Raw genomic sequence first — 18,335 nt, forward strand, 5'->3', positions numbered from 1 at the left:
GTTCCAGGGCTGGTCAGGGGCAGATATACCCTCATACTGAGAGGGTTCCAGGGCTGGTCAGGGGCAGATATACCCTCATACTGAGAGGGTGTCAGGGCTGGTCAGGGGCAGATATACCCTCACACTGAGAGGGTTCCAGGGCTGGTCAGGGACAGATATTCCTTCACACTGAGAGGGTTCCAGGGCTGGTCAGGGGCAGATATACCCTCACACTGAGAGGGTGTCAGGGCTGATCAGGGGCAGACATACCCTCACACTGAGAGGGTGTCAGGGCTGGTCAGGGGCAGATATACCCTCACACTGAGAGGGTTCCAGGGCTGGTCAGGGGCAGACATACCCCCTGACTGAGAGGGTGTCAGGGCCGGCAGATATACCCTCACACTGAGAGGGTTCCAGTTTCTTCCACCCAATCCCCATTCAGAATGAAGGCAGAGGAATGGTGGTGTATTGGCTACCGCGACACTATTACAGGATGTCATTGTTCAGAGTTCAATTCTGGCATCCGCTGTAAGGAATTTGTACGTCCTCCTTGTGAATCGAGAGTTTCCTCCGGGCGCTCTGGTTTCTTCCCACAGTTCAAAGAATGAACAGTTGGTAGGTTAATTGCTCACTGAAAATTGTTCCGTGATTAGACTGGGGTTAAATTGGTGGGTTGCTGGGCGTCATGACTCAAACAAAAAGTAAACGTCCAGGAACCATGGTATGGAAGGGGAATACGGCGGGACCACAGGGATAGGGAGATGTCGGATATCCGATCAGCTGACAAGGAGCCGCTCTATGTTTGGCTGTGGGGGCTGGGCAGCGGTTTTAGAAAGTGACGAATACAGTAGAAAAATATCCCAACAAATCGTCTGGCTCTCCGTGAGCGCCCTTTGCCTCTGAGATAGTCCGCATTGCAGCTGTTATCCCTCCTAGAACACTGATTTCAGATGGTGCTAGAGTCAAAATGTTCAATCTAAGACACCATGTGAAACCAGCTTCCTGAAGAAAATCCATGCTCGCAGTGGGTTCTGAGGTGAGCTGCAGCCTCCTCTTCAGGATCCTGAGGGGAGAGAGAGCTGAGAGTTCGAATTAGAAAGCTTTGTACCTTCAGGATCTCTTGCTGCCCTTCAATGGAACAATCCTGGTGAAGGTTCTCGGCCGAAACATCGACTCTTTATCCCTTTCCATAGCTGCCCCCTGATCTGCTGAGTTCCTCCATATTGGTAGTGTACAGTTATGTCTAAACCAGAGGGCATGTTCTTAAGGTGAGGGGTTAAGTCAAAGGAGATGTGTGGGGCAAGACTTTCTACACAGAGAGTGGTGGGTGCCTGGAACATGGTTTCTAGAGTGGTGGTGGAAGCAGATATGATAGAGGCAATCAAGAGCTTCCTAGACAGGCCCATGAATCAATATAGGCAGAAAGGATTAGTTTAGTTGGTCATTTGATTACTAATTTAATTAGTTTGGCGTAACATTGAGGGCTGAAGGGCCTGTTCCTGTTTTACACCTTCAGAGATTCATACAGCATGGAGGTAGGCCCTTTGGCCCATCATGTCTCTACTATCCATCATGTATCCTGCCACACTAATCCTTTTTACCAGCACTTGGACGATAGACTTCTGTGCCTCATTGACCGAGTGCTTCTCTGGATCCTGGATGAATGTTGTCAGAGTCTCTGCCTCCACCTCAGGCACTGTGTTCTCCCAGTGGGAAGTGAGAATGGGCAACAGGAAGATGGGAAGATGGGACCTGCTCTCATTGCATGGTCTGGTGACAAGATACTGAAGGCTTCATATATAATAATCCTGGCAAGGACCAACACGGAATCCACATCCTACAGCCCAATTGTCAGGGGACTGTAGTGGCACCGTTCAACAGATTGAATGGTTCTACCCTCTGAGCCAGAACCAAAGTTTCCCAGAAGACTGGTCCTGATTCAAGGAACAAAATACTGAGGCTGGAAATGAACTTCTCTCGTTCTTTATTTCTGGTTCAAATTCAAACCGATTATTCAGGAATCCAAACTCGTTCATCCCTTCCCTTCTATGCCCAACCCCTTCCCACACTCCCTTTGAACTCACCTTTCCCAGGAGACCATTGGGTGTCTTACCTGTCCTACGTTAGTGAACAGGTGAAAGGTTCTCTTGTGCATCTACAGAGTTCTTTCCCCTCACCTCTGGTCATGACCTTGATTGCTCTTGGCAAATTTTTCTACAGAAGTGGTTTGCCATTGCCTTCTTCTGGGCTGTGTCTTTGCAAGACAGGTGACCCTAGCCATTATCAATACTCTTCAGAGATTGTCTGCCGGGCGACAGTGGTCACATAACCAGGACTTGTGATCTGCACCATGCACCTGCTCCCATGGCTTCACGTAACCCTGATCGGGGGGACTAAGCAGGTGCTACACCTTGCCCAAAGGTAACCTGCAGGCTAGAAGAGGGAAGGAGCACCTTACACCTGCTTTGGTGGAGATATATTTCCATCTTGCCACCCATCTAAAGGTTAAAGGTTAGTTTTATTTGTCACATGTACATGGAAATGTAGAGTGAAATGCATCATTTGCATCAATGACCAGCACAATCTGAGGATGCCTGAAAGCTGGCCACAAGTATTGCCGTGCTGTTCACAAATGCCAGAGTGTTCACAACTTACCAGCCCTGACTCGTACATCTTTGGAATGTGGGAAAAAACCGGAGCACCCAAGTGTAACCCAAAGGACAGGGAGAATGTAGAAACTCCTTACAGACAGCAGCGGGTATTGAACCCTGACTGAAATCGGGATATCTCCGATGCTGTAAGGCTTTCACATAACAGCTACGCTGCTGTGATCCTGGCCTCATTCTCCCTACACGTGTCAGAATTGGTGGTCAATCGAATGTCCTCACACTCTGGGATGCACTCCCTGAATTGTCTCTCATTTCAGATCCTCTTGTACTCTAGATTCCAGATTGTTCGTTGTCTTTTCCAGTACACAAGAGTAAAGGTGAATAAACTAATTGTTACTCCAGGAAATCTTACCCAATTTCTCTCAGGATCAATAAAGTATGTCTGTGTGTCTGTCTGGCTCCGATGCAGCACCAAAGAACACCACAATAAGATAAAGAACAGAACAATAGTTTAAAAACACAATAAATATAAATATGTAAGGTAACTTGTATATAAATTACAAATCTGCTCTACTTGCTTTACACATGACTGTGTGACTAAGCAGAGCTCCAATGCCACATTCAAGTTTGCTGACGACACCACTGTCGTAGGCCGAGTCAAAGGAGGTGACAAATCAGCACGTGGGAGGGATATTGAAAATCTGGCTGAGTGGTGTCATGACAACAATGTCTTGTTCAGCAAGACCAAGGAGCTGATTTTAGACTTCAGGAAACCAGAGATCCCTCTGCCAGTCCTCAATGGGGGATCAGAGGTGGAGAGAGTCAGCAGCTTTAAATTCCATGGTGTTATCACTTCAGAGATCTGTCTCAGGCCCAGCAAGTAAGTGCCTTTACTCCCTTAGGAGTTTGCAAAGATTTGGCATGACAAACTTCTATAGGTTTAGTGAGAGAATATTGACCAACTACATCACAGCCTGGTATGAAAGCACCATTGCCCTTGAATGGAAAATCCAAAAAAGGTAGTGGATATTGTCCAGTCCATCATGGAAAAAGCCCTCCCAGCAATGAGCACGTCTGAGCGCTGTCAGAGGAAAGCAGCATCCATCACCAGGGACCCCCACTACCCTGTTCTTGCTCTCTTCTTGCTGCTGCCTCTGGGAAGAAGGTACAGCAGCCTCAGGACCTACACAACCAGGTTGTTACTCCTCAACCATCAGGCTCTTGAACCAATCGGGTAACTTCACTTTCCCCATCAATGAACTGCTTCCACCACCTATGGACTCACTTTCAAGGACTCTTCATCTCATGTTATTGCTTATATATTTCTTCTTTTTTTGTATCTGCTGTTTTTTGAAGGTCCGGGTTGGCACAGTCTTACATTGATTCTATTATGGTTATTATTCTATTAGGGATTTATTGAGTATGCTGCAAGAAGATGAATCTCAGGGTTGGATATGGTGACATACGGAATATGTACTTTGATAATAAATTTACTTTGAATTTTGAGTGTATGTCTATGAAGTGACACTGGGCACAGGAGTACACTGTCTGTACATAAAGTCACTGACAGGAAATGATAAAGTAGTGGTGTTTGGGGGTGTGGAGGGGTGGGTTAGTGGGTGGAGGTGTTGATCAGCCTTGCTTAGGGAAAGTAATTGTTTTTGAGTCTGGCGATTGTGACGGGAGTGGCTGAGCTGGGCAGGTGGGATCCTTCATGATGTTCCTGGCCCTTTTCTGGCTCCATTGAATCTATTGTATTTCCTTATTTTCCTGTCAGTACCTGTAAAAACAAAGAATCTGAAGGTAGTATATTGATGTAAATACGTAGTTTGATAATAAATTTATTTTGACTTTGACAAGTCAGTCAGTTTGGGATTCCCACTGTCCTGAGAGAGTGCTGATTCTTGGTTTGTAGTTTCAGGGTTGGAATTAGTTGGAGTTAAAGAGACCTCCCTCCCTGGGAAAGTGTTGCACCTCTTGTCCTTAGCTATGCACAGGAAAATGTGATGGCTCCGTGGCCACTTGTCTTAGTGTGAGCACTACCTCACTGTCATCCAGCAAAGGTGTAACATAGCAGCAGGTCACGGACAGATTGATGTGTCCTGAATTACTCTTAAGTTAGGAAGTGAACAAAATTTGTGGGAATCTCACCTGGTTGAGGTTGAGGTGAAAGCACTGGAAGAACGTAGGCAGTTCTGCGAAGGAGTGGACAAATTCTACACAAGAGGTTCTGCACATGCTGGAATTTCACAACGCTGGACGGACTCAGCAGGCCAGGCAGCATCCATGGAGAGGAATGAACAGTCGGCGTTTCAGGCCGAGACCCTTCAGGACTGGAAAGGAAGAGGGAAGACATTAGAATAAAAAGGTGGGGGGAGGGGAAGGACGATAGCTGGGAGGTGATATGTGAAACCAGGTGGGTGGGACAGGTAAAGGGCTGGAGAGGAAGGAATCTAATCAGAGAAGGAGAGTGGACGTTTTAGGCTAAGGATTGGAAAGGGCAGGGGAAGAAGCCAGAATAACCTTTCCCCTCTCCTGATACTCCTTCCCTTTCCCCACCTTCTTATTCTACCTTCCTTTTCAGCCCTGATGAATGGTCTTGGCCCCAAACATAGACTATTTATTCCCTTCCGCAGATGATTCCCGATCTGCTGAGTTCCTCCAGCACTTTGGGCACATTATATGGCTGTTTTCATACTGGCAAGTACTCCATAACCACAGCTTCAGAAAATCTGACACCCAATTTGTGTAGAGCAAGCTCCAATGAACAACTGTGTTCATCTGTGTTGGCAGCTTTCAACATTGAACTCAGGACATGGAGGACAAGCCCACAAGGGGAAGAGCGTCAGGATTCTGCTTCCGAGAAGTGTCAACAGGCACCAAGGAAGCATTGCTGTGCAGTGTGATGCATTGGGCATTGTGTTCAGCACAGGTACTGTGGGCCGAAGGGTCTGCTCCTGTGCTGTCTGACTTTCTACAGTCACTCTCAGAGTTTCACCTGAGATGTTGCTGCTGCTGTCCCTGGAGGGGGATTTGAACCCACAAACCGCCGACAGGAGACTGGAGTGTTGCCCACTGAGCTGTGGCAGGGACCTAGATCAGTGCAGATCAGGCAGCGAGAGCAAAGAATGACGTAACAGAGGAAACAACCAGTCAGCCATCTGTAACAACATCAATCTCAGCCTTGTGACGAGGTAACAGGGGCACTTTCGAATCAGTGATCTGCTTACTCCCATAACAGTGTTGCAGATACGGTGGAGAGCACACAGAGAGGTACAAAACAACAGAACAGTAGAGCACAGGAACAAGCCCTTCAGCCCACAATGTTGTGCCGACCCAGCTAAATTAGTAATCGAACGCCCAAACTCTTCTGTCTACACAATGTCCATATCCTTCTACTTTCCTCATATCCACGTGCCTAACTAAACATCTTTTAAAAGTCCCTAATGTATCTGTCTCCACCACCACTCCAGGCAGCGAATTCCAGGCATCCACCACTCTGCGTAAAAAACTTGCCCCTCACACCTTCTTTAAAGTTACCCCCTCTCACCTTAAATTAATGGTTGAAATTAGACATTTCAACTCTGGGAAAAAAATATTGTCTGCCTACTCTGTCTATGCCTCTGATAATCTTACCTCTAGGGCAGGGGTTGCCAACCTTTTTTACGCCATGGAACCCTTACCATTAACCCAGGGCTCCGTGACTCCAAGCTGGGGTCCACTGCTTCATATACAACAGTACAGCAGGCCAACAGGCCCTTCGGCCCACCGTATCTGTGTTATGATGCCAATATGCCTGCACATGGTCCCTGAAGATTCATGTGACTGTTTAAATACCTCTGTTGTATCTGTTTCCGTTACCTCCCCTGATAGCCTGTACCGGGCACCTACCTCCACCTGTCTAAGTAGATGGGCCCTGTACATTTCCTTTTAACTTTCCCCATGCACTCTTGGATTCAGCATTTCTAACTCAAGAAACACTCTGACCACGTTCTGTACGCTATCTCTGCCTCTGGTAATTTTATAAACTCTATCAATAAGAATACCAGAGTCTTGTGCTAACTCCATACTCCTTGATTCCATCTGACATAGTAACAGAATTAGGCCATTCAGCCCATCGACTACACCTTCATTCTATCATGGCTGATTTATTTTCCCACTCAACTCCATTACCCTGCTTTCTCCCCATAACCTTTGATGCCCTCAATAATCAAGGACCTATCAACCTTTATTTTAAATATGCCCCTTGTTATTCTAAACTCAAGTGAGTGTAGGCCCAGAGCCCCTCATATGTTAACCCTTTCATTCCTGGGAATATTATTGTGAACTTCCTCTGGACCCTATTCGACGCAGAACATCTTTTCTAAGATAAGGGCCCCAAAACGTCTCACAGTGCTCCAAACGATGTCTGACCAATGCCCTACAAAACCTCAGCATTACACCCTTGCTTTTATTTCACATTTCCAGTATCTGCAGCACTTTGCTTCTGTAACCCTTTAATGGAACAGTGAAAAAGGCTGCCACTATTAAGCAAGAAATGACAAGCAATTCATTTAACTGTTATCACAGGCCTATACTCACTGGAATTCAGAAGAAAGGGGGGATCTTATTGAAACCTATTGAATGTTGAAAGACCTTGATAGAGTGGATGTGGGAGAAGATGATTCCAATAGTGAAGAGTCTAAGACCAGAGGATGCAGCCTCAGAATAGAGGGACGTTCATTTAGAAAGGAGGTGAGGAGGAATTACTTTAGCCAGAGATTAGTAAATCTGGATGGATTGCGTTGTTTTCTGATCTTCGTAACTTACTTGCAAACATTTCATCACCATGTGATGTCATCACTGTTACTGCACTGTTGATTGTGGTGTGAATGCTTGGCCTTGATATATTTTTTCAATCAGCTGATTGGTCGTCAGTACAGAAACTGAATTGTGATGTGGGGAGGAAATCTCGTGGAATTGGCTGTGTGGCGAACTTCATGCGTTGTCTCTGGAGTTTTGGCCACATCGGCTCGTAAATAGGATTGCGTTCTATGCGTTTGTTCACAGAATTGTTTGCGAAATTCTCTTACATGTGGCGTGTTGGCTTGCACCATGACTTTCACTGATGCACAGTTGAGTTTGTGGTGAATCGGTGGAATTTGTAGCCACTGGTGGCTGTGGAAACCGAGTCATTAGGTATATTTAAGGCAGAGGTTGATATATTATTCATTAGTCAGGGCATGAAGGGATGCAGGGAGAAGGCAGGAGATTAGGGCTGAGAGGGAAATGGATCAGCCATGGTGAAATGGCGGAGTAGACTCAATGGGCCAAATGGCCTAATTCTGGTTCTATGTATTATGGTCCTATGGTCTAACACAAACACTGCATCTTAACTGAAAATGAACCAAACAACATTACTGACATTCCCAAGACGTTCCTTAAGCAGTCCCATTCCAACAACTCTAGTTGGAAAACATTTCCTGAACATCTGAACAGTCTCAGATATGTTGGGAAAAGTTCCGTTAAAACTTTGAACTGAGGAAATAAACAGTGGTCAGTAAGTGGTCAGTGCGTCATCTGTAAGCTTCTTTGGAACACAACGGAACAGTACATTTGGATTGTAGCTGGCCGTTCATCTATCTCAGAAACTGAATTTCTCATAGTTCATTCATAAAGTCACAGAGTACTATAGGACAGAAACAGGCCCTTCAGCCCATCTAGTCCATGCCAAGTTACTACTCTGACTAGTCCCACTGACCTGCACCTGGGCCAGTTTATGATGGTGCTGGTGAACCACAGCAACAACTTGCTGACAGCAAACAGAACTACTAATTTCTTCATAAATCACACTTTTTTTAAAAAAAAATCAATCATTGCAAACAATAGCCTGTAACTTCCCTTTCAGAAGTGAGCTTTTGAACTGCCTGTATAACCTTGGGTTTAATTATATTCCACCTGGGTAGTCCCCAATCTGATGGCATGAACATCAGTTTCTCAAACCTCTGGTAATGTCCCCCCCCCCCTTCACCATTCCCCATCCCCATTCTTTATCTCCTTGCCCGCCCACCACCTCCCTCTGGTGTTCCTCTCGCCTTTTCTTCCTTCCATGGCCTTCGGTCCTCTCCTCTTAGATTTCCCCTTCTCCAACCCTGTATCTCTGTCACCAAATCAACTTCCCAGCAATTTACTTCACCCTCCCTCTAGGTTTCACCTATCACCTTGTGTTTCTCCCTCCCCTCCCTCCACCTTTTAAATCTACTCCTCATCTTTTTTTCTCCAGTCCTGCTGAAGAGTATGTCAACTGTACTCTTTTCCAGAGATGCTGTCCAGCCTGCTGAGTTCCCTCAGCATTTTGTGTGTGCTGCTTGTATTGTGTTTCTTTGATTTGTGGCTGCCTGCAAGGAAACAAATCTCAAGGTTTAGTTTTTTTAGAAATCTACATTGCAGGTCCCTTGGCCACAATGCTGTGCCAACCATGTAATCTACTCTAGAAACTACCTAGAATTTCCCTACCACATAGCCCTCTATCTTTCTAAGCTCCATGTACCTATCTAGGAGTCTCTTAAAGGACCCTATTGTATAAAGTACTTAAGTTTTGAACTTTGGCCACAGGTCTCCATACCCCTCCCATCCATCTATCTAACCAATTTTCTCTTCAATGTTGAAACCAAACTTGTGATATGCATCAGCTACTCATACGACCAACCACCGCCAGTTCCCTTGGCTTCACGTGACCCTGATCGTGGGGCTAAGCAGGTGCTACAACTTGCCCGAGGGTGACCTGCAGGCTAGTTTGGTAGAGACGTATCTCCACTCCAGCCCCTCATCACTCCGTAGTGAATCCAAATTGCAGATTTACCCAAGCTCCAAGAAATCACTTACAAGTTTCAAACTGTTGGTAAACTTAAGGTGTGACACTGAATGAGTGGAAGATTGAAAGCAGATTTCTTGGAGGTATTCAAAATTATGGGGGGGTAAGTGCAACGATTTTTTCCCACTGAGGCTGGGTGGGTTAACAGCCAGAGATCATGGGTCAAAGGTGAGAGGTGAAATGTTTAAGTGCAACATGAGGGGGATTTTCTTCACTCAAAGTGTGGTATGAGCTAGAAGCGCAAGTGGTGGACGCAGGATTGATTTCAACATTTGAGAGAAGGTCCATGGATGGGTGGGGTATAGAGGACTATGGTCTGGGAGCATGTCGATGAGATTTAGCAGATTAATAGTTTGATGGGATGAAGGGCCTGTTTCTGAGCTGTAGTGTTCTGTGACTCTCTGATCCACAGCTTCACTTTTACAGCACAGAACACTTCTTACTGAAGAGAACTGCTCTCTGCAGAGTGAGTGACGTAGGATAAATACCAGGGAATTAACAGGTAGTAGCCAACTATTGTTCATGGAACACCCCGCCAATCACATCATTAATCACTCACTACCCAGAGTTCCAGGCTCTTGGCAAGCAGGACACACAGATGTTGTAATGTTTGGTTTTCGTGCTAGGAGATGGAAATGAAATACAGTAGTGGCAGGCTCTGATGAGAGGCATTTACAGCAACTTTTCCCACAGCACTTTTCACCTTAGGCCAGGCTTAGGGGAGACTGCTGTGCTCTGCCCCATGGCTAAAAGTCTTCAGTGAAAGTATCCAAACACAGGCCACCCTCACCTGAGTAAATGACCCAGTAATAACAGAAATAAATTCCAAACGATTCTTCAAATGAACTTACATTAAAAGGAACTGAAGATTGCAGACAAGACCTCCATCACTGTGAGCATCTACAGACACAGGCAGAGCCTCTCCAAAGGAAGGTAATCTTAACACAGCAATCCTTTCCTAAACCGCCCTGTCAAATTCGGACTCTCTCTCTCTCTCACACACACACACACACACACACAAACACACACACACACACACAAACACACACACACACACACATGGTGCGAGACAGTCGATGTACAATCAACCGTTAATGGTGTGGCAATTTGTATTTTTTAGAACATTGGTTATTTCTCAGTCTTTGTCTGTTTATGTATAGTTTTTCATAAATTCTATTTCATTTCTTAATTTTCTGTAAATGCCAACAAGAAAACAAACCTCAAGGTAGTATATGGAATTTTCCGGTGGCCAACCATTTTAATTCCTGTCCCCATTCTTGTTCTGACATGTGGCCTCCTCTTGTGTCACAATGAGGCCACACTCAGGCTGGAGAAGCAATACCTTATATTCTGTCTGGGTAGTCTCCAACCTGATGGCATGAACATCGATTTCTCCTGCTGGTAAAAAATAATTTCCTAACCCCTCACCTCTTCTTCTATTTCCCACTCTGGTCTCTTACCACTTCTCCTCACCTCCCCCTCACGCCCCTCCTACTTCCCTATCTCCGATGGTCCACCCTCCTTTCCCATTAGATTCCTTCTCCTGCTCTTGACCTTTCCCACCCACCTGGCTTCACCTATCACCTTCTGGCATCTTCCCCCTTCCTTCTCAGTCCTGAAGAAGTGTCTCAGCCCGAAATGTCGACTGTTTATGAATTTCTATAGACGCTGCCTGTCCTGCTGAACTTCCTAGTGTTTTGTTTGAGTTACTCTGGTAACGTATACAGTATGTACTTCCATAATAAATTTACTTTGAACTTATTATTAGCATAACTGGAAAGATTGCTTTCATATGGAGAACTTTAAAACCAATCGTTTTTCACCCTGTACTTGGTCCCCACCAGGATCTTTTGAAGCCATGTACGATGCTTTTCCATGAAGTTGTTAGGTCATCAACACCCACTCAGAAAGTTGGCAGCCAGACAGCAAATATCATCCTGGTTTCAGAAGTTTTTGGGCTGTGCTGGGTAAGGATGCTGTGGGTGAATAATTTGGAAGCCAGATTAACAACCCAGAGGTGATCAAACATGACAGGGCATCAGTTTGAGAAGAGGGCAACTCAGTGGAATATGTGGTGCTAGTTATTTTACACAGAGTGGTGGGTGCCTTGAAGGGGTCGCGATGGGGAGGCAGCGGAAGCAGTTTCAATCACAACATTTAACAGGTATTTAGACAAACACATGAATAGGTAGGGAACGGAGGGATATGAGGTTCAAAAGTTCAAAGGTTCATTCATTATCAAAGTATGTATACAATATACAACTCTGAGATTCATCTTCTCCAGATAGCCACAAAACAAAGAAAAACAATGGAAGTCAGCTCAAAGAGCAACAACAGCAAACTCCCCCCTGCCCTGCACAATGAAAGGAACGGCAACACGATCATCAACCCCACAACCCCCTCCCACTGTTTGAAATGCAACAAGAACATCAACCCTGAAGTCTTCCTCCCCCACACAAAATCACAACAAGAACATTGAGTACTAAACCCCTGACCCCCACACAAAAAGCTAACAAAAATGCAACAAGAACATCAACCCTCAAACCCCTCTTCCTCCCGGACAAAATACAGGTGAAAATACAGAATATAAGAACCATAAGACTGAAAAAGTCTTATTAGATTAATTAGATTGGCATTATGGTCAGTGCAGGCATTGTGGCTCAAAGAAATATCAAAAAGAAGGCATGATAGCGCCTCTATTTTCTTAGAAGTTTGTGTAGATTTGACATGCTATTTAAAACTTTTCCAAGGAACGCTGCCACAAGAAAGCAGCATCCACCATCAAGGACTCCCACCATCCAGGGCATGCTCTTTCTTGCTACTACCATTGAGCAGGAGGTACAGGAACCTTAGGTTCCACACCACCAGGTTCAGGAACAGTTAATACCCTACAACCATCAGACTCCTGAACCATAACTGCAGTTTCTCAGCCCAGGCTCTGTTCTGTTAAATCTCCTCTGGTCAGACTCAGTCCTTTCTGGTAAAGAGGTGACTAGAACTGAGCATAATGCTCCAAGGCAGAGGAAGGTTCAGACTGACAGGTGGCAAATTGAATTGTAGGGAGTAGTGGGCCAGTGTGTCTGATTCTACGGGGTGTGTAACTGCCACAGTGTGGAAGGCCACACTTTTAGCCCTTAAGTCAAAAGGGTTGCCGGTCTCCCGATGGCAGGAGGTCCTCCCTGAGGCACTCCACTCTATCCGCTCCCTGTTGTGTACGTCCACTAATGCCACCCCTCACGAACGCCTATTCTCTTTTAAAATTGATGCACCATCAATAACTCACGCTGAGAGGTCGGAAGCGTGATATCGGCTTTTATTGACTGGAAGAATAAACAACACTACATCCTGGGGAAAAGAGAGAGAGCAGCAGCCCACAGTCGCCTTTATACAGCAGGGTCTGTGGGAGGAGCCACAGGAGCAGTCAGACAGGTATATCTAGTTCACCACAGTAACTTCACTCACCTCAACACTGCATTCTGCTTTCCTGGTTTCCTTCTCTGCTGCTGTTTTCTGGTGACTTTGAATTGGGGCGGAAATGAACACTGAGCTGAACTGAATACACTCTTTCGGTATTGTGTTTTATATTCAGTGTTCTCATGTGTTCTTTTTGTTGACTATGCACGCTGGTTGAGGGTGGGTTGATAATTTTTCTTGAATGGGTTCCATGGCTTTCTTTGTTTCACAGCTGTCTGTGGGAAGACGAATCTCAGGGTTGTATACTGCATAGATACTTCGGTAATAAATATACTTCAAAACCTTAACAGATTGCACAAACTACAGATTTAATTTCAGGGACTTGACAACTCATGTTCTCAATATTATTTATTTATTGTTTATTTACCCAATTTGTCTTCGTTTGCCCATTGGTTGTTTGTCAGTCTTTGTTTACGTATAGTTTTTCATAAATTCTATTGTATTTCTTTATTTTCCTGTAAATGTCTGCAAGAAAATGAATCTCAAGGTAGTAGATGGTGTCATAAACTATAAGTACTTTGATAACAAATTTACTTTTCCGTTGTTGTACTTGTTCTGTACTGTTCTAGGTTTAATATACTTGAGTTCAACTGGAGGATTCATACAGCATAGAATCACACCCAGTGTCCATTCCAACCAGGAATTACCCCCTATAATTCCATTTACCACCACGCAGTCTGAAGCTTCCTCTGCTTTGGAGTATTGTGCTCAGTTCTGGTGACTTCTTTACAGGAAGGGAATGAGGCTGTTGACAGCAGAACAGAGCCTGGGATGTGGAAGTACTGTGATGAGGGGTGGAGAAGCTGAGGTGGTTTGCTTAGAAGAGGGGAGATGCGAAACTGGCAGAATTATAAAACATGAAGGATCAGTAGAACAGATCGATCTTGGCATACAGAGCAATAATTCCTGGAGAGTGGCATTTCAAGTAGAGCTTTTGAGCTTTTGGAACACTGGCCCTCATGGATCAAAGTACTGATTGCAGGAGTTGGGATGTTACGTTGAAGTTGCTTAAGACACCGGTGAGGCCAAATTTGGAATATTGTGTGCAGTTTTGGTCACCTACCTCGATGAAAGATGTCAATGAGATTGAAAGAATACAGAGAAGATTTACAAGGATGCTACCAGGATGTGAGAACTTGAGTTATAGGGAAATATTGAATAGGTTAGGACTTTATAACATGGAATATAGGAGAATAAGAGGCAATTTGATAGAGGTATACAAAATTATGAGGGATGGAGAAAGGATAAATGTAAGCAGGCATTTTCCTTTGATGTTGGGTGAGACTAGAAGGCAAAGGTTGAGGTGAAAGGTGAGATATTTAAGGGGAACATGAGGGGGAACTGCAGTCAGAGGATACTGTGATTATGGAATGAGCTGACAGCGGAGGTGGTGGATGCGGTGAAGATAAATTTGGATAATTACATGGATGGGTAGGGAATGGAGGGCTATGATTCAGGTGTTGATGGGACAAGGTAGAATAACTGGCATGGACTAGATGGGCTGAAGGGCCTGTTTCGGTGCTGTAGTGCTCTATGACTCTAAAACACTCCAAACCAGGCAACATCCTGGTGAATCTCCTCTCCAGCAGCTCCACATTCTTCCTATAGTGTGGTGACCAGAAGAGCACGCAGTGCTCGAGCTGACATATGATCAATGTTTCGTAAGTTCCCCTTCTGGACTCTCTGCCGTAACTAATAAAGGCCTGTATCCTGTGTGCCTTCTTAACCACATTATCTCCCTGCAATGACACATTCAAGGATTGTTGCACTTGTACACCATGGTTCCCCTGCCCCTCATTCTTCCCTGAGACCCTAACGTTCATGGTGTATGTCCCAGCCTCATCAGTATACCTAAAATGCATCACCACTGATTTATCTCGGTTAACCTCCATTTGCTATTTCACAACCCATTTCACCAACACCATGACAGCATCCAAGACTACCCTTCACAATGTCAACAGCTCCACCAATCTTTGTGTCATCTGCAAATTCCTTCCAATTAGCCCCCTACTGTGCTGTAATTGTCCCATGATCAGTGGTCAGTGGGCAAGTTGATGGTAGCAGGAAATTCTGGCCTATTGAATGACCAGAAATGTAGGAGAACCATGGGGGAGGATGACTGATGAGATTCCCAAGAGGACAATGTTCTAGGTGTCAGTGAGTCAGGCACGGAGAACAGGAACAGAAGGCCTGTCCACACCCTCTCCCCCACCGGGCTCCAACTCCCCACCATCCACGCCCCATCTGGGTCTATCAACCTCTATCCAAAATGAGCAGGTGTACTCTAGCAATCTTTTCTATTCCATCTCAGTCCTGATACAGGGTTTTAACCTATAACATCAACAGGTTGCCTTCAAGGGCTGCTTGGCCCACTGAATTCAGAATCAGGTTTAATATCACTGGCATGTGTCGTGAAACTCATTAACTTTACGGCAGCAGTACAATTAAATACATGATAAATAAATATAGAAGTAAAACTGAATTACAGGAAGGTTATATATATATATATATGTCTGTTACATAGTTAAATTAACATACGTGGTGCTAAAATAGAAATAAAAATTAGTGAGGTAGTGTTCAATGTCCATTCACAAATTAGATGGCAGAGGGGAAGAAGCTCTCTCAGTGTTCTGGCCTTTGTTCCAGGTTCTAACATTGCAGTCTCTTTGTCCTCACCTAATTTGGCCCCTGGTTCCCACCTTCACCCATATCCCTCAACCCTTCCACCTCCTTCTTCGATGTATAAAGTGACCAGGCATCCACTGCCTTCTGTGGGAGGGAATTCCACAGGTTTACCCCTCACTGGGTGAAGAAATCTCTCCTAATAGTTCCAAATACTCTGTAACCAGAAACGTGAGTCCTGGTTTTCGGAATCAGTGTCTTACATGATGTGAAATTTGTTGTTTTGCAGCAGCAGTATAGTGGGTGTCAGAGTGGAGATATATCTCTACCAAAGGAGGTGAAAGCACTTCTTCCCTCTGCTAGCATGCAGGTCATTCTTGGGTAAGGTGTAGCCCCCCCCTTCCCAATCAGGGTCACATGAAGCCATGGGAGCAGGTGGTGGATGGTCGTATGAGCAGCCGGTACAGATCACAAGTCCTGGTTATGTGACCACTGACACCAGGCAGACAATCTCTGAAGAGTATTGATAATGGCTGGGGTCACCCGCCTTGTAAAGACACTGCCCAGAAGGTGGCAATGGCAAACCACTTCTGCAGAAAAACTCCGAACAAAGTAGATCTGCTTGTGTGCCTTCTTCAAGATTGCATCAATGTGTTGGGCGCAAGATAAGAGCATTGGAAAAGTTGACACCAGTAACCTGGATCTGCTCACCCATTCCACCGCTGACCCCTCAATGAGGACTGGTGCATATTCTCCTGACTCACCCTTCCTGGAGTGCTTGGTCTTGCTGATGTTGAGTGCGAGGCTGCTGACCCATTAGAAACATTCTCTCTGCATCTAGTCTGTAGCTTCCTGTAGTAAATCTATAACTTTCCAGGGGATACAGCATAACTGGCTCAGTCTCTCCCCATACACACAACAGTCCTCCGATTGTACTCCTTCATGGATAAAACAACTTTCTCATGTTAAAGAGACCTGACTACACCAAGACCGCAGTGAGGCTCCTTCCTTTTGTACTCTCCCGCTGAAGGCCAACTTACATTCCCAGGAGCTTGCTGGTTTGGTTTCAGTAAGTGAGGTACCACGACAGCGTGGGTGTCAATGCACCCGGCTCTTCGTTGCCCTTCCTGTTTCCGAACCCAAAGTGGATCAGAACACTCTACTTGTTCTGCTGTGCACTTGCTCACTCACCACAAACCAGGGTACATCTAAAACTCTTGGTAGGTCAGGCAGCATCTGTGGAGAGAAACAAGTGTTAATATTTTCAATGGATGACCTTTCATAGGAACTACAGTGAAGCTCTGTTAGTAACTTTTGGATTTATTTATTTATAGATACAGCCTGGAACAGGCTCTTCCAGCCTTTCGACCATGTCACCTAGCAACCTACTAATTAATAACTATTCTAAACATGGACAACTTATAATGACCAATTTATCTACTAACCAGTACGAGGGGTGATTGATAAATTCGTGGCCTAAGATAGAAGGAGTCAATTTTAGAAAACTTAGCACATTTATTTTTCATCATAGTCCCCTCCTACATTTACACACTTAGTCCAGCGGTCGTGGAGCATACGGATCTTGGGCCTCCAGAAGGGGTCCACAGATAAGTTCGTGGCCTATGATAGGAGATGAGTTATATAGCTCTCGTTACATGCAAATGCAGTTCAACTCTTTGAGTGATTATGCAGAAAGTTTGAAGTTAATAACTCATCAGGGTGATTGATAAGTTCATGGCCTAAGGTAGGAGATGAGTTATTAACTTCAAACTTTCTGCATAATCACTCAAAGAGTTGACCTGCATGTGCATGTAACGAGAGCTGTATAACTCATCTCCTTCTACCTTAGGTCACGAACTTATCAATCACCCATCTGTGGACACCTTCTGGAGTCCAAAATCCATATGCTCCACGACCGCTGGACTAAGTGTGTAAATGTAGGAGGGGACTATGTTGAAAAATAAATGTGCTAGGTTTTCTAAAATTGACTCCTTCTAACTTAGGCCATGAACTCATCAATCACCCTTTGTACGTCTTTGGACTGTGGAAACCCAGCACAGACAGGAAGGAAAGTACAAACTTGCTTACAGTGGACACCAGATTACAGTGAACTACGCTAACCTGGTGTCCCTGTGCTTATCGACAACCTGACACTAGCTCAGTGGATAATGCCTCCCATCCTGCCCGGAAACTCATGGCCAAGTTCCCTTAAAACCCAAAAACCAGAAGCCCAGGGTCACCGTGTTCAGTCCGCAGGGGTGACCCTGAGCCTCCAGTTGCTGGCACGTTAATTCCCCCATCCCATCTGCACTCTGACCTATCGGTCTGTGACCTCCTGCCCTGTCACAGTGAGGTCCAACACAAACTCGAGGAAATACACCTCATCTTCTGTCCGGGCACAGGGCAGTTGGATACAGAAGTCTACAAGTCTAGGCGATGGAAGTTCTGTCAGTATCGATTGCCAGTCAGTGATATTGGCTCAGCTTGGTCCTCTCTCATTCCCTTTGTTTGAACTCTCCAAGTCCAGCTGATGGGATTTCTGTCGGTGATATTGGCTCAGCTCAGTTCTTCCTCATTTCCTTTGTTTCTCCCTTTCTGGAAGCGGAGGACATGATGAGCCTGACCTGCCGGGCCCCTCTTCCTGCTCTTTATTTTGCAACTCCCACATCCCCCCTTTAATTTCTCCCTCTCTAACTGCACGCTCATTCACTGAGCAGATCACCCTGATTCATGCCGATTCCCATGTCAACCGCATTTACCCCATCAGAGGCACCCCCTCCTCCACCCTCCCTGCAGGT

At 45.3% G+C, this 18,335-nt stretch overlaps 1 long non-coding RNA gene across 2 annotated transcripts in view; it reads right to left on the reverse strand.

The window, feature by feature from the left end:
• Positions 1 to 3,085: 3,085 nt before the first annotated feature.
• LOC140717391 (uncharacterized) overlaps positions 3,086 to 18,335 on the reverse strand; it is a 33,703-nt gene continuing 18,453 nt past the window's right edge. The window contains exons 2-4 of one of the 2 annotated variants that reach the window (XR_012096530.1): positions 12,904 to 16,773; positions 4,740 to 4,921; positions 3,086 to 4,368 (exon numbers count right to left, since the gene is read on the reverse strand). This is a non-coding gene — a long non-coding RNA (uncharacterized lncRNA). Of the gene's footprint in view, positions 4,369 to 4,739; positions 4,922 to 12,903; positions 16,965 to 18,335 lie in introns of those variants that run through there. The other variant, XR_012096529.1, reaches the window with a different exon arrangement.

Source organism: Hemitrygon akajei, chromosome 27, assembly GCF_048418815.1.
Source record: "Hemitrygon akajei chromosome 27, sHemAka1.3, whole genome shotgun sequence".
Taxonomy (NCBI): domain Eukaryota; kingdom Metazoa; phylum Chordata; class Chondrichthyes; order Myliobatiformes; family Dasyatidae; genus Hemitrygon; species Hemitrygon akajei.